The 20,539-nt window shown below is 39.9% G+C and overlaps 1 protein-coding gene across 15 annotated transcripts in view; it reads left to right on the forward strand.

Moving 5' to 3' along the window:
* The window catches only part of LYPD6B (LY6/PLAUR domain containing 6B), a 177,741-nt gene that overhangs the window by 59,987 nt on the left and 97,215 nt on the right, over positions 1-20,539 (forward strand). For 7 of the 15 annotated variants that reach the window (XM_082690911.1, XM_082690919.1, XM_082690927.1 and 4 more), the window contains one exon: positions 1,562-1,683. The exons of 7 other annotated variants lie outside the window; for them this stretch is intronic. The gene's annotated coding sequence lies outside the window, so the exon portion shown is untranslated. Of the gene's footprint in view, positions 1-1,561; positions 1,684-17,717; positions 17,806-20,539 lie in introns of those variants that run through there. One more of the 15 variants, XM_082690915.1, reaches the window with a different exon arrangement.

A 20,539-nucleotide genomic window follows, 5' to 3' on the forward strand; every position in this document is an offset into this window, starting at 1 on the left:
CCACAGTCTGTCTATCCGTTCACCTATTGGTGGACACTGGAGTTGTTGGTGGCATTGGGCTGGTACTAGTAAAGTTACTATGGACAATTATGTATAAATCTTTGTAGGGATGTATATTTTCTTTCCTCTTAGGAATGGAAAGGTAGTTGTAGGTTTAAGAAACTACCATGCTGTTTTTGGAAGAGTTATACCATTTTATGTCCCACCAAAATGAGAGTTCCATTTCTGGTGGGAGTTCTAATTCCTCTGAATCCGTGCCAACACTAATGGCACGTGAGCCATTTCATTTCTTTGTGGTCTTAATATTTCCTGAGTAATAATGTTGAGCATCCTTTATGTGCATTGTACCACTTGTATATCTTCTTTGATGTGTCTATTTACAAAATGGGGCTGTATCCTCATTATCTATAATGATATTTGAGTATCATTATATAGACTGAATTCAAATCTTTTATCAGGTACATGATTTGCAAATATTTTCTTCTAGTCTGAGGCTTGTCTTTTTTTTTTTTTTAATATTTTTATTTATTTATTTGACAGAGAGAGATCACAAGTAGGCAGAGAGGCAGGCAGAGAGAGAGGAAGGGAAGCAGATCCCCTGCTGAGCAGAGAGCTCAATGTGGGACTCCATCCCAGGACCCTGAGATCATGACCTGAGCTGAAGGCAGCGGCTTAACCCACTGAGCCACCCAGGCGCCCTGCGGCTTATCTTTTTATTCTAACAGTTAAATCTCTCAGTTTTTTCAGTTCTCTCAAAGAACTGAAGTTTTAAATTTTGATGAAATCAATTTTATCTTTTTTTTTTTTTCCAACAGATCTTGCTTTGGGTGTCACATTTAGGAAATCTTAACCTAAAGCCACCAATATTTTCTTCTATTTCTTCTTCTCACAGTTTAAAAACTTCAAATTTTGCATTTGGATCTGCGATCTGTGTGGATTTCATTTTTCTCAGCTGGGGCAAGTTTTGATTCAAAGTTAAAATTTTTGCAAATACACATCCAATTGTCCCAGCACTATTTGCCAAAAGTATTTTTTCCCACTAAATGGCCATTACACATTTGTCAAAAATCAGTTGTTCATATGTTAATAGATGTCTATTGTTGAGCTCTATTCTGTTTCATTGATCCGTGTGCCTTTCCTTACTTCACTGCTCCTAACTGTGTAATCTTGAAATTAAATAGTTGTTTCTGTTATTCTGGTTCTTTTGCATTTTCATATGAATTTTGGAATCAGCTTTTCACTTTCTATAAAAAGCCTCTTGTGATTTTGATTGGATAGCATTAAATCTTTAGACTGGTTAGGGGAGAATTGCCAACTTAACAGTATCTGCCTTCCAATCTATGAATAAGGCTGTAACCTTCCATTCAGGTTTTCTTTTCTCTGTTTCAGTAATGTTTTATTTTCAGTAATGAGTTCCTTCACATTTTTGCCAGATTTATCCTTTAGTGGCTTTTATTTTGAATGATATTATAAGTGCTTAAAAAGATTTTAAATCACTGATTGTTTGCTGGTATATAAATATACAATTTTTTAAAAAAGATTTTATTTATTTATCTGACAGAGAGAGAGAGACAGCGAGAGCAGGAACACAAGCAGGGGGAGTTGGAGAAGGAGAAGCAGGCCTCCCACCACCGAGCAGGGAGCCCGAGCCAAAGGCAGACGCCCAGAGACTGAGCCACCCAGGTGCCCAAAAAACCTTACTAAAATCATTTATTTGTGCTAGTAGCTTCATTGAACCTTCTGTTAAGTTTTCTACATACATGGTCACGATATCCTCTATTAAGTTAGTTTTACTTCTGTCTGGATGCCTTCTTAGATTGACTTAGTTTACTGGCTAGATGCTTCTGTACAATGTGGAATAGAAGAGATGAGAGGGGACATTCTTGTACTTGATCACAGAGGAGAGTATACAGTGTTTCTCTGTTGAGTGTGATTTAACTATAGGTGTCTTGTGGATACTCTGTCAAATTCAGGAAGTTCTTCTGTTACTAGTTTGCTGAGGTTCCCCCCCCACTTATCAGGAATAGATGTAGGAGTTTTGTCAAGTGATTTTTCTGTCTCTTGAGATAATCATATGGTTTTTCTTTTAAAGTTTCTTAATACAGTAAATTGACTTTTATTTTTCTGGTGACTTTTTTTTTTTTTTTTTTTTTTTTACCAATCTTGCATTCCTGTAGAAAACCTGTGTGGTCTTGATGTATTATCTTATACATTAAGTTCAATTTGCAAACATTTTGTTTAGAATTTTTGCATCTATTCATGAGGGATGTTGGTTTGCAGTTTTCTTATAAGGTCCTTTTCTGCTTTTGGTATCACAATAATGTTTCACAGAGTGAATTGAAAAGTATTTTCTCCTTGATTTTTCTGGAAGCGCTTGAGAGGAGTTTGTATTTCTTCAGTAATATTTGGTGGCCTCACCAGTGAATGCATCTGGGTATTTTGTTTGTAGGAATGTTTTTAAACTACAAATCCAAGTTCTTGAATAGATATAGTGCTATTAAATTTATTAATTCTTCTTGAGTAAGCTTTGGTACTTGTGTCTTTCAAGAATTTTTTTCTTTTAACCTGTGATTCTGAAATTATTGCCATAAAGTTCCTAATATTCTCCCATTCTTCTAACATCTATTGATTTGAGGCTTTCTTGAAGCATTTGGCATTTAGGTATTTAGTGCTGTAAATTTTTCTCAAGAGTCTCACATACTCTGTTTTCATCTTCATTTAGTTTAGAATACTTTCTAATTTTATTTTTAACCTTTGACCCCAATGTTGAGGTTTATGTTTTAGTTTACAAATATTTGGGGAGTTTCCAGAGATCTTTGGTGATGATTTCTAATTCTATGTAGTTAGAGAACTAGGACTTGAAATACTGTTTATGTATTTAGATTTGATTTATAGCCCAGAATAGGTTCTGTCTTGTTAAATGTTCCATGTGCATATGAAGAGAGTGATTCCACTTTTGATGGGTAGAGTATTCTATAATTGGCAAGTAGGTCATAGTAGATTCTGAACGATTTTCTATTTGTTGTGTCAATTGTTGAGAGAGGGGTATTGAAATCTCCAATTATAATTACAGATTTCTCTAATTTTTACTGTTCAAGGAGTTGTTTTTTTTTTTTTTCCTCTTTTTTATTCTGAAGTTCTGATAATAGATTTAAAAATGTTTAGGATTATTCTGTCCTCTTGATTAATGATCACTTTATGAAATGGCTATTTTTATTCCTAGATATATAAATATATAAAACATATTGCTGTGAAATGTACACTGTCTGGTATTGTCACTCCAGTTGTTTATTTATTTATTTTTTTTAAGTAGCATGCTGTATCTTCTATCATTTTGGTTTTAATCTGTTTAAGTTTTTATATCTAAAGTGTGTTTCTTGTAAGCAGCATATGCTTGGGTATGTCCTTATCCAGCTGACAACTTTTGACTTTAATTTGGGGTGTTAGATGGCTTAAAATGAATATGCCTATGTGATTATTATTATTATTATTATTTTTAAAATATAAATAAAAATATTTATTTATTTAACAGAGAGATCACAAGTAGGCAGAGAGGCAGGCAGAGAGAGAGCAGAAAGCAGGCTCCATGCCGAGGAGAGAGCCCGACGCGGGGCTCAATCCCAGGACCCCGAGATCATGACCCTAGCTGAAGGCAGAGGCTTTAACCCACTGAGCCACCCAGGCGCCCCATGATTATTATTTTTTAAGTAGGCTCCACACCCAGCATGAAGCCCCAACATGGGGCATGAACTCATGACTCTAAGATCAAGACCTAAGCTAAGTTCAAGGGTCAGATGCTTAACTGACTGAGCCACCCAGGTGCCCTTGAGTGTGATTATTGATATAGCAAAATTTAAGCCTTTCATCTTGCTGTTTGTTTTCTTATTGGTCCTTTTTTTTTTTTTGTTTTCCTTTCCTATTTCTCTGGCTTCTTTTAGGATTGAGGTTTTAAAAAGTGATTTAATTTTAGCTGCTTTGTTACCTAAGTAAAGTTTATTAGCTCATTAGCTAACTCAAAGCTTATTTGTTTTTAAAGATTTTTTAAAAATTTATTTATTTGACAGAGATCAAAGTAAGCAGAGAGGCAAGCAGAGAGAGAGAGAAGAGGAAGCAGGCTCCCTGCAGAGCAGACAGCCTCATGTGGGGCTTGATCCCAGGACTCTGGGATCATTACCTGAGCCAAAGGCAGAGGCTTTAACCCACTGAGCCACCCAGGTGCCCCTAAATCAAAGCTTATTAAAGCCTATTAGCTTTATTTGTTTGGGTGGTTGCTGTAGTTTATATTCCACGTCTTTAACTTCTGGTCTACTTCAAAGTGATATTGTTTTACTTCACTCACAATATAAGAACTTTACAATAGAATACTTTTATTTCTGCTCCTCTCCTCTGCCTTTAATGCTATTTTTCATACATTTTGTGTATCTAAGAAGCCCTACAGTATATTGACAAGATTTTTGTTTAAACAGACATTTATTTATTAAAGGGACTTAAATAAGAAGAAACAGTCTTCTTTGTTTGTCTGTGTACTTAGAATTTTTGGTGTTTTTCATTCCTTTGTGTAGATCCATCTTCCACTTGGTATCTTTGTCCTTTGATTTGAAGGACTTCCTTTGACAGTTTTTGTAGTGCAGGTCTTCAAGCTATTTTAAGCTATTTCAAATAAAGCTTATTTTTAAGATGTATTTTTACTAGGTATAAAATTCTCAGTTGATGGGTTTTTTTCTCTTTCCGTACTTTGAAGATGTTCAGACATCTTCTCACTTGCATTGTTCCTGGTGATAAATCCACTGTCCTCCTGATCTTTGTTCCTCTGGACATAATGTGTCTTTTTTCTCTGACTGGTTTTTAACATATTCTTTTTTACTACTGATTTTAAGGAATTATATAATTATGTGTCTTGCTATAGTTTTATTCATGTTTCTCATGCTCTGGGTTCATTAAGTGTTTTAGATCTGCAAGTTGACTGTTTTCATCAAATTTGGAAATTTTTTTAGCCCATATTTCTTTATTTCTCCTACCCTTATCTCTCTCTTTTTTTTTTTTTAAAGATTTTATTTATTTATTTGACAGAGAGAGATCACGAGTAGGCAGAGAGGCAGGCAGAGAGAGAGAGAGGAGGAAGCAGGCTCTTGCTGAGCAGAGAGCCTGATGCGGGACTTGATCCCAGGACCCCGAGATCATGACCAGAGCCGAAGGCAGCAGCTTAACCCACTGAGCCACCCAGGCGCCCCTCTTACCCTTATCTCTTAAAGGAATTCTGATTATATGTATCTTCGGCAAAAAAGTTGTTTTGTAGTTCATTGGTGCTCTTTCTGTTTTTTAAATTTGTTTCATTTTGGACAGTTTTTATTGCTATGTTAAGTTTCCTAATCTTTTGGTCTGGAGTATTTAATCATTAATTGCATTCAATGTGTTTTTCACTTCAGAGGTTGCAATTTCTTTTGTTTAAGTTTGATTTGGGATTTAAAATTTTTCTTTTTCTGTTAAAAAACTTAAGTAGAGCTAGACTGAAGTTAAAATAGTTTTAATGTCCTTGTCTGTTAATTCTAACATCTGCATCTATTCTGGGTGGCTCTGAATGATGTTGTGTTCTCTTGCTTCTTATGTCTTGTAATCTTTATTTGCAGACATTGTGAATTTTACCTTCTTGTGTGCTGGATATTTTTGTATTCCTGTAAACATTTTTTTTTATAGATTTTATTTATGAGAGAGAGAGAGCATGTGTGCAAGCACGCATGCACAATCAGGGGGGAGAGGCAGCCTCCTGCTGAGCAGGGCACCTGATGTGGGGCTTAACTGACTGAGCCACCCAGGTGCCCCTCCTATAAGCATTATTGAGCTTCATTCTAGGATGCAGTTATTTTGGAAAGTTTGACCATTTTTGGTAATTTTTGTATTTGCTAGGTGAGACCAGAGTCTAGATTTAAGTATTCCCCGCTATTGAGGGAAGACCCTTCTGAGGACAGTGAATACTATGAATTATCTGCTCATGAGTTATGAGATTTTGCAATCTGACTAGTGGAAATGTCTACTTTAGAACATTATGTATTATATTCCATCTTAATGTAAAATATACATGTGTTTCCCTTATTTAGTGATTGTTTTATGAATACATAATAGACATCAGGTATAGAATAGCAAATAAAACAAAATCCTTGCTCTTAACGAGTCCACATTCTATGGTTGGAGACTTACAAGGCAATAGTTATATACTATGTCAGGTTAAAATAGATGCTTTGAAGAAAATAAAGTAGTGTAAGGAGAGAGAATATGATGAGGAGTAGAATAAGATATAGTACCATGAGTGCGAATAACTTTTTGAAAAGATGACATTTGAGCAGAGACTGGAATATGAAGTAAAGGAACACACCAGGTGGCTGTCTGGGGGAAGGATATTCTTGATATTTGAATAAGTACTGAGATGGAATAGTAAGCCAGGAGAATGGGTTTGACTTGTTTGAGGGAGACCAAAGTTAGTATGGTTGGGAGCTGGTAGAAAGTAAGGGAAGGAACAGTGAGGATGAGGGTGGAGAGAGCACATGAGGAGAGCGGGAGACCATGTGAGGCTTTGCTGCGTGTGGTGAGAACTTTGGGTTTTGCGCCGAGGGTGATAGAAATAATTTAGGGGTTTTGGGAAAGGTAATGGCATGATCTGCTTTAACTTTTTAAAGGTATGCTATGTAGCTCTATGGAGAATTGAGAGAAGGTGAAGGGCAGTAACGAGACCAGGTGAAAAGCTGTATGATCATTCAGGCCAAAGTACTTGGTAGTGGTGAAGGCAATGGGAAAATAGACTCAGGATCTGGTTAGAAGTTAGAGCCTGCAGGGCTTGTTATTGGGTTAGCCATAGGGTAAGAAAAAGAATGAAATTAAGAATGGCTCATTGTGCTTTTGTTTAGTTTTTACCCCTCTTCTTGCACTTACTTATTTACTTGTGTAAATCTTTATACACAAGAAGAAAAAAAGTTGCCATTAGTAGGATGGAGAAGACTCGGGGGAGAGAATCAAGAGTTCAGGTTGGATATGTTGAGTTTGAGATTCCCTATATAATTTCCATTAAACATTACACGCCTGGAGTTCAAGGTCAAAGTCTGGGCTGGAGACCCATTGACATGTAGAAGGCATGTGAAACATGGGCCTAAATGAGATCACCCAGGAAGTAAGTAGAGTTGGAGAATGAAGGAAGGCTAAGGATTGGGTTATTGTACATTTAGAAGTCAGGAAGATGAGGAAGAACCATCAAAGGAGACCAAAAAGGAATGGGCAAAGAAGCAGGGTGATACCTGGGACAGGGACATCCTGGGAGTTAAGAGAAGAAAGTATTTCAAGAATAGAGGTTGCAATACACTATGTCAATTGGTATTCAGAGTTGAATAAAACAAGGTCTTAGAATTGACTTTGGAACTTGACAAGGTGGAGGACATCAGTGACCTTCACAAGTGCAGTCTTGTGGAAGTGGTAGGAATGAAAGTCTCACTGGGGTGAGTTCCAGGGAGCCTGGGGAGAGGAACTGGCAGTAGTGAGCGTGGATGGTTTTTGGAATCATGTTGTGTAGGGGAACAGAGGACTGGAGTGTAAGCAGATACATATGCCCCACCTGCTTAAATGTCTTAAAGGAGGTATAGGAGAGGGCACTCTGTGGTTACCCCTGAGAGAGAGTGAATAGACTTGGGTACGGAGGAGATGGAGGAAACATCGTGTATTGTTTTCTCTTCATCATGCTTGTGGTGCTCTTAATGAGAAGCAACCCTCACAAGTTTGTATCAATACACTATGTACATATAAACATAGAATATGGCATACATAGTATGATTAGGTCAAACAGTAAGAAAAAACTATGCAGGGAAAAGGAGGAAAATGTATAGAATATTTAAAATAAGGTATAAATGAAGTGAACTTTGGAATCAAAGTACTAGGAGTTTTCATACAAATCACTTCATGTCTCTTAGCCTTGGCTTCTTTATTTGCAATATATAAAAATACTATCATCAAGGGTTAGTGCGAAGCTTATCTGGAATGATGTATATTAAGTGCCTGGAAATCAGTAGGTTCCTGAGCCATTATTATCACTTGAATTTTTCATATTGTCTCATGTTTTAAAAGGAACAAAATATTCATGAATTACTAGTGTAATTAAAAGTCAGAAACACTGAAAACAGATGGGAACAGCAGTTAGTAGTGTTTGGTTCTAGGTTATCTCCTATCCAGTATAGTTTCTGTGCTTTTAAAAACCATGAGGTCAGGGGCGCCTTGGTGGCTTAGTGTGTTAAGCCTCTGCCTTGGCTCAAGTCATGATCTCAGGGTCCTGGGATTGAGCCCGTGTCAAGCTCTCTGCTCAATAGGGAGCCTGCTTCCCCCTTTCTCTCTGCTTGCCTCTTTGCCTACTTGTGTTCTCTCTCTCTCTGTCAAATAAATACAATCTTTAAAAAGTAAAAAAAAAAAAAAAAAAAAAAAAAAAAACCCAACAGGTCAACAAATAGTTTCTTTAAGTAGAAACATGAGGTGATTTTTTTTTTTTCTTACCCTAGTCACTGACTGTTTTGAACAAGAGCAGAAGGTGTATTGGGGGTGGGGGGCAGACTAAAAGCTCGGAGGGCACCGACCATCTGAAAAATTAATTGGAGAAAATCCAATGCATCAAAAAATAGGTTAATGAAAACGTTATTTCCTTTATAGATAGCCTTCCAGGCCTCCATCTGCTGCCTGCGTTGAGGTCTTTCATGTGGTTTGTGAAGAGAGTGGCTCACAAGGACAGTTCCAGTTTAACTAGTGTCCTGGTGTCATTACTTACAGTGTCCTCTCTCACTTCCAGAAGTGTCCCAGTGTGGATGACAAATTATAAGGTCCCCCTACCTAAGGGATGTGGAATCTGCAGAAGTTTTCGCAGGACTCAGTACTGCTCTTGGATGGTTTTGCTTGAAGATTTGTATCTTAACATGGGGAGTAGGCTGGTGTGTCAGTAAGATTAAAAGGATATCCAGGTCAGCTTCTAAACTGAAATTCTGTGATGAAGTGAAGAAAGATAACATTTGGTGCTGGACAGTGTCATTTTCTGTCTTGACTACTTGGGTGGCATAAGTGCAGTTTCTTCATGTAAGCCCAAGGAGCCTGAGGAATAAATTTATATTTAATAAAGTATAAATTAAGCCCGAGGAATAAATTTATACTTAATAAAGTATAATGTGTTGCAAACAGTAAGGCTCTATTGAAAATATAAATGGGTTTCATATGTACTATTCCCTGTGAGTCTCACCATAATACCTAGTTTGGTTATTTATTTATTTAAAAAAATTTTTTTAAAAGATTTTATTTATTTATTTGACAGAGAGAGACCACAGGTAGGCAGATAGGCAGAAGCAGAGCAGAGAGCTGAGCAGGGAGCCCTATGCGGGACTTGATCCCAGGACCCCAAGATCATGACCTGAGCCAAAGGCAGAGGCTTTAACCCACTGAGCCACCCAGGCACCCCTAGTTTGGGTTTTTAAATAGATGTGGAAATAGCTAGTAATTGATTTGGGAATAAAATCCAAATCTCCTCATGCTCTTTCCATTAATACACATGTTGGAAAGCCTTTGCTAGAATCTCTGGGGAAGGCTTTTTCTGAGTAGGACAAAAAGTGCATTGAAGGGGCCTTCTGGAGTGAACTGCATGGTTACTTGTTTAGGAGACCAAGTTCTCTTCACTCTTGGCAGTAATTTTGCTACATAGGTATTGAGAAGAAGTAGAGTTTTGGACTCGAAGTTCTTGCCTATCTCCAGTGTTTTATTTTTACTTTTGTTTAATTTAAAGATTTGTTTATTTCAGAGCACAAACAATGGTAGGGGAAGGGGCAGAGGGAGAGAAAATCAAGCAGACTCCCTGTTGAGCGTGGTGTCTGATGCAGGGCTCCATCTCTTGACCCTGAGACCATGACTCTATGACCCCAGCTAGAATTAAGGGTTGGCCGCTCAATTGACTGAGCCATCCAGGTGCCCCAATTTCCAGTATTTTTTGTTTGTTTGTTGTTTTAAAGATTTTATTTATTTATTTGACAGAGAGAGAGATCACAAGGAGGTGGCAGAGAAGCAGGCAGAGAGAAGGGGGAAGCAGGCTCCCCGCTGAGCAGAGAGCCTGATGTGGGGCTCGATCCCAGGACCCCGGGGTCATGACCCGAGCTGAAGGCAGAGGCTTTAACCCACTGAACCACCCAGGTGCCCCTCCAATGCTTTTTTTTTTTTTTTAATTAACATATAATGTATTATTAGCCTCAGGGGTACAGGTCTGTGAATCACCACCTTTACACTCTTCATAGCACTCACCATAGCACATACCCTCCCCAATGTCCATAACCCAACCACCTTCTTCCCCCTCCAATGTTTTTAATACCAAAGCCAACAAACAGCCTAGCAGTTGGCTGACTACTGTCAGATTTGGGTATGTGCCATTTGTCTTAACCTTGGAAATTCCTTTGCCTCCTTTTCCCCTCTGAAAGCCTGGTAGAGCAAAGGGAAGGTAAGCCACGGACAGAACAGTTAAAAGAACTTTAAGGGGTTGACCTGATACCATTTGAGGCTCTTGCTTAGTACTTAAATCACATACCAATTTCTAAATTAAGCATTACAGTATGGAATTTAAGGAAGGAAAGAAAAAATAGAAGCTTATAGCTAATTACTCCTCCAACTACTTTTTTCCCCTAAATGTACAGTCTTTGGAGAAGTCTTATTGTAAGTAATGCTTTTATCTCAATGCCAAGTGATATTTCATTTTGATCTAGGAATCCAGGGCCTGGATATGCATTTCTTTTTGCAAAATGTTAGCATTTTGTCTTGCTAAATTAAGTAGTGATAAAGGAAAACTCCAATACAACTCTTTCCTGCTATCCTGAAATCCTATCAAGACCCCACATATCTGAGAAAAGGAAATTGCACCATAAGGTTTAACACAGCCTTGTAAAGGCTGGTCTCTGTTAAAGCTGGGCTGTCAGCAGCCTGCAAATTAGAACTCTGGGGAATGTTGAAGCTTAAAGTTCATCTTTAACATAAAGGGGGTTCACACAATGCTATTCTGAGGGCTAATCTTTAGTGACAGATGTAGAGAAAGGAGCCTCAAGTGTTGTTAGGAAAACCCCAATCTTCCATCTTAAGCATTTTTGACTTTTATTTTAGACATCAGCTAGTCATTGCCAAGAATATGTCTGAAGGGACTGATCCCAGCTATTTGAAAGGGCTTTCCTTTTGTATAAGGTACTTAGAAAATCATGTAGTATTCTGTTCTGTGGCATATTTTACGTATACCATGACCACAAATTACAGTGATCCTAATGATTTTTTTTTCCCCCCAAGTTGATGGCAGCATGGACTTGTGAAAAGAAAGCTCATGGAGCTGGGAGGCAATCCTTACTACTACTACAGCGATTTAAATTAGATTTTACTACTAATTAGATAAGCTGTTTAAACCTTTGTTACCTCAGTTTTCACATATGTAAACAGATTCAAATAACTTCACTATTTACCTTATTGGAATTGTTTCATGGTCACATGGATGATTAGATGTCAGATCCTTTGAACAGTAGAATCCTGACTGGTAGACTCACAATGTTCACCTGCATCTAGTTCATCTACAAGGGAAAATTTCTCTTCCTGACTCCTCTTGCAATTGGGCAGGTCATATGACTGTTCCTGGGTAGTGGGTTGTGGCTGGACATGAGTCACTTCTGGGCCAGACTAATTAGTTGGTGTAAGACCCTTTAGGGCTCTCTTTCCCTGTTGTGGTAATTATGGAAATATTTACAGCTGTCTGGAATGCTAAGACAACACATGGATGATAGTTATCTCAGAGAGGTGCCTGGACCCACAGTAGGCTTTGATTGAACAAGAAATAGACCTAGCGTGTCAGTGCAGGGACTGAGGGATTGTTGTTATAGCAGCATAACTCAGCTGATCCAGACAGCTCTCAGTATAAAGCAGTTAGAAAACTATCACTGTGATGATTAGTCAGAAGTCTCCCAGATTCCTCCTAATATTTCTGAATAATTTGCTGGTGTTTCATATTCTGACACTTCATATTCTGATTATTGTAACTCCTTTCCCATCCTCTCACCCCCAAGAATCTCCACTGGCCTTTTGGATGTAACCTAAAAGGATGAACTCTGTTGGCACTTACAACACACAAGGAGAGGTGGTAATTCCAAGAAGTAATGTATCTGGCATTTAATGGCTATTCAACAAACCTTTATTGGCAGTAGGAAGAGAAATTGGATGGTACGGTCGTTACTAGTGATTTCATGTAGCAAAATCAAGTGGTCAACACTCAGTTCTCCTCGTGCTTGCCTCAGAAGCAGGGTTTGGTACATTTCATCCCTCTCTTGCTTGAAATCTTTTTGATGCTTGGCTTTCTAGATGCCAGCATATTCTAGTTTTCTTCCTATCCTAGTGGCCACTCCTTGGTCTCCTTTGCTGAATCCTCTTATTCATGATATTTAAATACTGGAGTGTTCTAGAGTACAGTCTCTGAAGCACTTCTCCTTTATCTGAATCTCTCAATCATACCTGCTTTTTGTTTTATTATTGAATGGTTTATTTTTATTGATTTATACATTCTTTTATGTAGGTTTTAGCCCTCTATCATACATTGCTGGGAATTTTCCTCATTTGCCATTAGATTTTTACTTTCTAGCTTTTCTGTGTAGACATTTTGCATTTCTACATGATCAAATATATCATTTTTAGAAAGGTTTTTGGAATTAGTATGGGACTTGAGGAATTTGTTAATCTGTGAGGTGATGATGTTTAAAATATGACAGTGATCTTTATATTAAAATCATTAGTTTGGAGATGTTCTCTGGGTTGGTAGTTGCATGGTGAAGGGTCAGGTCATTCCATTGCATATTCTTGCTAAATTACACTTGTTACCGTAATAATAATTCACTTCTGTGTAACAACTTCAAATTGTAGTTGCTTAAAACAGCAATAATCATTTATTATCTCTCAGGGGTTTCAGTGGGTCTGGAAACCAGAATTGGCTTGGCTGGGCAATTCTGCATCAGTGTTTCTCATGAGGTAGTCACATATTGTTTCTCATGAGGTAGTCACATATTGGCCTGAGCTGCAGGCATTTGAAGGCTTGACTGCGGCGGAAGGATTTATGTCTAAGGTGACTCTTATAGTTGGCAAGTTGGTCCCTCTTCATGTGAGCCTCTTCATGGGACTGCTTGAGTGTCCTTATGACCTGATTATTGTTTTTCCCCAGAGCAACTGATCCAAGAGACCCCAAAATTCCAATGTCTTCTAGGACCTAGCCTCAGAAGTCAAACATCATCACTTCCACCTCATTTCATTGGTGGCATAATAGACCGATCTGACATTAGAGTATGTGTTGGGGGCAGGGAAGAACACTCCTAAAGGCATGGCCTTTTAGTGAGATCCTTGGGGCCCATTGTGAAGCCTGGCTCCCACAGTAACCAAAAGGTATTCTGTATTTTAGATGTTTTCTTGGGTTTGACACGTGCTTTTAAACTTAAAATACAGGAGTGCCAACTGATGAGTATTGGTTTTATCCAAAGCATTGCTAACTTTATTAAAGTAGAAGAGAGATGGGTGAATATTTGCAGACTGCTTGAGTAGGCCCATCGGGACAGAAGGTGTCTGGGAGAATCCCAATGCAAGACCCCTGGTACAATTTCTGGAACTAATGTTCTTATTCTTGATTTTCTACTTCCTCCATACCTCTCTGAATTTAAATATTTTGAAGAAAATAAGGCAGCTAGGGGCAAGACAATGTCTAAGAAAGAAGAGGATAACTGCTAATATGCCAGCCAGATATAGAAAAGACTCTTTTTTATAAATTATATCTTATTTATTCCTTACAATAGCCATTGATGGAAGTGGATATTATCTTTTTTTTTTTTTAAGATTTTATTTATTTCTTTGAGGGGGGTTAGGAGTAGAGGGAGAGGGACAAGCAGACTCCACACTGAGTGTGGAGCCTGATGTGGGGCTTGATCTCATAATCCTGAGATCATGACCTGAGCTGCAATCAGAAGCTGGATGCTTAGCTGACTGAGCCACCCAGGTGTCCCAGAAGTGAATATTATCCTTATTGTAAGTATGGCAAAACTGATGATCATAGTAATTCACCCAAGGTCATGGAGTGTTGGTAGAACCGAGATTGAACCCAGGTTTTTTGGTCTCCAAAGGCCGTGGTTGGTTATTCTACTACATCTTATTGCATCCTGTTGATATAAACATAGGAACATAAAATGTCTGGGCATCAGAAAGTTGAAAAACTAGAGTTGTGTGTTATCTGGAAAAATCTGTCAAAGCTAAAAGATCCAGGAAAACATAATCTCAGATAAGAAGGCACTCTGAAAATGAAAAGTGCTTTATAAGTGTAAGTGGCAGTGTTGTTAATATTTTTCAGCTCAGAGAAGTGAGAAAATGAATCATGTATAATTCCTCTATTTCTTCTTCAGAGTATAGTAGAACACCTGCCCATTAATCCTCACCCTGTTAAAACAATAACTGCCTAACTTCCAAGTAGTACATTGGAATTAATGTGTAATTAAAGAAAATTATCTTCCGCTCAGCTATGAAATAGGAATGGCAATATTTCAAGTTAATATATATTCTAGACAAATAAATGTTTTAGATTAGGAAATTCTGCTAAAATGTATAATTTAGGAAGATATCAAATCATCAGTTTAAAATTAAAGCATAAAGAGCTTTATGTCTATAAAAGCATTTTGTTGTAATGTTGATACGGTGTCATATTCGTCTTCAGTACGAAGACATTGTCTTTCCGACAACCAGTGTTTAAAGGATACAAGCCTTGGGAATGGGGAAAGCGTGTTTCTCTTGGATGGCCCCTCTTTTGATGTGTTTGTTGGTCGCATTAACACATTAACAATGAACTGAGATGGCGGGCTTGAGGAGTGGGGAATGATATGTAGCCCTCATTACTGTGCCTTGGCTCCGGGCCCATAGACACCAGCAGCAGCAAGAGCCTTGATTTCATTTTAAAAGGAGTTAGAAGAATGTGAAGAAGGTCATAGCCATCAATCAGTTATCACTCTGCTAGATGGGATCTCTTTAAGGAGGAACGTGAAACATATTTTAAAACCTCCAATGAAGGCCCTCGAATGACAGTGTTCGTCTTACCACTTACTAATGAAAGTGCTCCGTCTCGGAAACACAGCTCAAACACTGTATCACAAAATTTGTCGAAGAAAATGATTTTGTTTTAAATTGTCCCAGCTAGAGGCAGCTTATGCAGTCAGTATAGACAGTGAAGCAGGTGTACGAAAGCAAAAATATATATTTTTTGCAGTTTTATTGGGTTTCATCAACTTCACATTCTTGTAAGGGGGTCGGTAGTCCTTCCACCGCCGAGCAAAGAAACAGGCGGACATTAAATGTCCTGCTGAAGGTTGCTTATTGATCGGAAAGGGGGAATAGTCTGGAAGAGCTTTAATCTCTCTGTATGCACCTCTCCTGTCACTGGCTGGAGCCATGAGGCCTCTCGATATCAAGCCCTTTGTTTTATTTCTAAGGAAATATTTTATTTTATTTATTTCACTTTTTATTTTATTTTATTTTAAGATTTTATTTATTTGACACACAGAGACAGAGAGTGCATGCCAGCACAAGCAGGGGAGTGGGAGAGGGAGAAGCCAGCTTCCCACTGGCCGGGAGTCCGATGCGGGGCTCGATCCCAGGACTCCAGGATTATGACCTGAACTGAAGGCAGACGCTTAATGACTGAGCCACCCAGGTGCCCTCCCATAAAGTCTTAATGCTAGTTCATGGTAGCATCCTAGTCCTTCAAGTTGTTAGTGTCAGAATTTATTTTCCTACTGGAGGATATCTAGGTTGTTTCCAAAATTTCCCCTACTATAGATGATGATGTAGTTAACTTTTTCACAAAGATAGCTTTTTTATTTCCAAAAGGTATTATTATTTTTTAGCTAAATTTTTCACGAATGGACTTAGAAGGTCAAGGCTTTTGTTTATGTGATTATCTTCATGGGTTTGTTTTTCCTGTTGGTGATTTTTCTTCTTTATATTACTTTTTGAATGTCTAATCTGCACCTATGGGTTTGCATAGTTCTTTTTTTTTTTTTTTAGATTTTTATTTATTTGACAGAGATCACAAGTAGGCAGAGTGGCAGGCAGAGAGGGGGAAGCAGGCTCCTTGCTGAGCAGAGAGCCTGATGTGGGCCTCCATCCCAGGACCCTGGGATCATGACCTGAGCCGAAGGCAGAGGCTTTAACCCACTGAGCCACCCAGGCACCTCTGGGTTTTCATGGTTCTGATCGGCCTGACCAAATTTTATGACTGTATCCTCAGTGGTCCCAGCAGGACACAGAATTCACGCCATTAGTTCAAATGAGGAGAATTCAGGGGGTTTAAACTGCTGAGTGTGTGCAGGGTGACAGGACAGGGGAGTACAGCCACAGAAAGCCACGGGAGCCCTGAGCTGAGGGGACGAGAGAGAAGGCATGTTCCGGGAGGGCTTATGGCCAGCTCTGGATGGAAGAGACCAGGAAAGGAAGCAGTGTCTCAAGAGCACTCAGAACTGCAGCCATAGAGGAAGCAGTGCCCTAGGGTTGGGTCTGCAGAGGGACGCCACTTGATGCTGGGCTTGAAACATGGGGGTGGGGGGACTCCCACCCCCCCACCCTTCCTCCCCTCCCTTGCTCTGGTCTCCTGCCACTGCCTCCATTAGCCAAACCCAACACAAGTCAGTTGCCACAGGAACCTGGGGATGGTCTGCGGAGTTCACCCCCCTGGGTGACATAGCTGGGCAGACCATGGATCTCAGGCTGGAGGTGCAAAGGCTAAAAATGAACTGGCACAGTGATGACGGGAAATTTGTTTCAGCGGCCGTTCGGGGCTTATTTTGTAGAATCTCAGGGTGGGATGGTATTTAACATCTCTCTGGACTACAGTCTCTGAGAAAGACCTTAAATATTGCATTTCCTTTACTATGAAAACTAGGTCACAGTCAGAGAGTCGGGGGGCAGGGGGGTGGCTCAGAAAGAGCACTCAGCACCAGTGAGAACAACCCCATGTCTGTAGGCTATGTTTGCTTTTTGGCAGTCTCTCTAGCTCTCTTACATCTGCTCTGATGTTCTTTCTTACACCTGCTACTCCAGCTCTCCTCCGGCTCTGGCCCTCACCCCTCGAAGTTTTGATCCAAGCATGTTACTACTTTCAAGAACACACTAAAGGGAGATTCTCTGTAGGAACTTGGTCATAGACAGCATTCCATGGGGGCAGTTTCTCACATTGGCAGCTGAGGACCTCTGGGCCTTGGTGATTTCGGGGGAGGCGGGTAGGGGTGGTTTATGAGTCTTATTTGAGAATTTTAAAAAGTTACTTTCATGTGCATGGCAAGAAAAATTTTATCCAGGCCTCCTCTCCTGGATCATTGGATACCTGTATTATAACTAAGCACTGGCCCATGATTTCCAATATACATTTAGGTTTGTGTTCAAATTAGTGTCAAGCACAACCTGTTTAAATATGGAGGGTTATTAAACCACAAAAAAACCCCAGCAGAAAACAACAACAAAAAGAACCCAGGGTAGAACTAACTCGACCCCAAAGCACTATTTGCATTTAAAGACTGAATGTCCACAGAGCAGGCTGATGAAGAAAGCTTTCACAGCACTTCTAGAAAGGGAAGTGGTGGGAGAACCCAGTCTTCACCCAGAACATGGAAGTACATGCTTGTGGAGCTCAAAAGGACCCATGCCACCACAGTCGTTGGCCAGTACCACGTAGATCCTCACTTGGACAGCAGCATGGTTTCAGCTGAACATGAGGTAGTGTGTGGAATTATGGTTAATTTGAATGCTCTTGGTTCTGTAGTTTGCTTATACATGTGCTTTGGTTTGTATAAATAAAGGGGGATACATCTAAAGATTTTGTACCTGGTTTTATATTGCAGTTTTCTAAGGAATACATTAGAAACAACAAAGTTAAAGTTGGGAGATTTGAGGGAACATTTTTCTTTTGCTTTTCCTTCCTTCTTTCCCTCCTTCCTTTCTTGCTTTCTCTCATTTTCTTTCTTTCTTTCTTTCTTGGGTTTATTTATTTATTTGACACACAGAGAGAGAGCATAAGCAGCGGGAGCAGCCGGCAGAGGGAGAAGGAGAAGAAGGCTCCGTAGTATAAGGAGCCCAATGTGGGCCCTGATCCCAGAACCCAGGGATCATGATCTGAGCCAAAGGCAGATGCTTGACCAGGTGCCCCTCCCTCTCCTTTTTTCAATAAGTGAAAATAAAATTCACTTATTTTGAGAGCAGGAGAGGGAGGCAGAGGGAGAGAGAGAGACACTCTTCAAGCAGACTCCCTGATGAGCTTGGAGCCCGATCCAGGGGTCAATCCCATGATCCATGAGATCATGACCTGAGCCAAAACCAAGGGCCCCAAATATTTTTCTCAACAGACTGAGCCATCCGGCTGCCCCAAATGTTTTTCTTTTTCTTTCTTTCTTTCTTTTTTTTTTTTATACTTTATTTATTTGACAGAGAGGAATCACAACCAGGCAGAGAGGCAGGCAGAGAGAGAGGAGGAAGCAGGCTCCCTGCTGAGCAGAGAGCCCAGTGCGGGGCTTGATCCCAGGACCCTGAGACCATGACCTGAGCTGAAGGCAGAGGCTTTAACCCACTGAGCCACCCAGGCACCCCTGTTTTTCTTTTTTGAAAAAAAAGTCTGGATATAATTTAAGTTGGACAAGTACCAAGGAGTTAACACTGGATGGATAATCCCTGCCTATGTGAATTAAAGGAGGAAGGAAGGTACAGTTTTTTTCTAAACCTCTCTTTTAGTGCTAAGAAGACTTTATGAGTCTTCATATCAAGAATTCATGAGGTTTTGGATGATTCAGTGGTACATAGTTAGGAAATCTGATATTAGCCAAAAGGATCCCTGTGGCTCATTTGCTCCATGATTTTCTTGTTTGGGACTCTTTCCTGTGGAATCCAAAGCTGATTCTTCTTATTTCTGCCATTACCAAGTAGCATAGTGAAATTTTGTAAATGTTTGGGGGTTGATTTTCTGAAGTATTAATCTCATTTTTTGAAAATATTGAAGAATGTCTTTAGGCGTGCCCTGGTGGCTCTGTAGGTTAAGCATCCTACTCTTGATTTCAGCTCAGGTCATGATCTCAGGGTTCTGGGATCGAGCCCTAAGCCCCCTATGCCAGCTTCACACTCAGAAGGGAGTCAGCTAGAGCTGGCGTTCCCTCTGCCCCTATCCCCCTTGCTCATGTTCTCTCTCTCTCTCCAACTTAAAAAGGAAGAAAATATTAAGGAATGTCTCTTAATTTCTCACTACAGTACCCCACCCCTGTGTTGTGTGGATTTTGAATGCAATGCTTCTTGGGGGTGGATATCCATATATAGTCCTCTTTGGGGCTGGGAGAAACTGCCTTCTAATTATCAGTGACAGTTTTTCTGCTGGGCATTGTCTTCTCTATGCATTAAGGCAGAAAATTTATATTAATACTCAAGGCAGTTATATGCATGTTGAGAAAATAGGTAACGGGTGTTTGGTATTGAATGCACGGGTCAGTTTTTTAGGTAGGGTTGTAAGACACATTATGTAATGGAGGCATTGAATGATAACTAGGAACAGGTGTGCATGCTGGAGTAGCTGGGTATTCTTAGTGGTGCAGCATCCCTTGTCCTTAGCAGCTCTCAGGAGTAGAATCACTTCTAATGCTTCTAAAGTTGTAGGAACAGGGTGGTTATTCACGGTTGTCACTGCTCCCTGATTGTTCTAATGGAGATCTTCAGAGGTAGAGATAACCTAGGTAACAGACAAGTAACTAGAACTGGCACTGGAATGTGTTACTGTTTCCCCCTTGCCCGTTGATGTGGTGCTGTTTGCTTTAGGCTTAGGTAAAAAGGACCCTGCGCATTCCACAAGTTACAGTGCAGCTCCTCACTAGCTTCTCCCCTTACCAGTCCCAACATCCAAATTATGAAAAGTGGTGAACCAGTCACAGGAAGCTTCTCTGGGCAATTTTCCTGGAGGCTGACCCTGACACACGAGACCTGAACTGGGTCACCCAAGTTGCAAGGAAGCCTTTGAAGACAGAAGACTTTGGTTGTGTTTTTTATTTTCTCAAGAAGGGAGTTAATGTGGGTTGATGAGGTCAGATTGCACCCAGCAGGAAAATTCCAGGAGGAAATTGGACTTCCCCAGTTGAACATAGACCTTTCACGTCCTCTTTTCCCTGCCACCCCAAAACTCTGGGATGGTGAGACCCAGGAGCTCAAACACATCCTCATGTACCAGGCAGTGAAGTGACTTCACAAACCCCTAATCCCCAAGCCTGTTTGCCGCAGTCAAACAATGCACAGCCCCAACAAAGCCCTTCACAAACAAAGCCACACCTAGTCTGGTCTGCAAGTGAAGTAAGTGGATTACTTTCTAGACACAGCTGAAAGTGGCTGCAAAAACACCTTTCATCTGCCTCCAGGCCTTTCCTTGCCTCCGAGGTGTTCCTTCTCTCTCAGGGACTGACCCAGAATCCCCTTGTGTTAAGAA

The sequence above is a fragment of the Mustela nivalis genome (assembly GCF_964662115.1).
Source record: "Mustela nivalis genome assembly, chromosome: 11".
Taxonomy (NCBI): Eukaryota; Metazoa; Chordata; class Mammalia; order Carnivora; family Mustelidae; genus Mustela; species Mustela nivalis.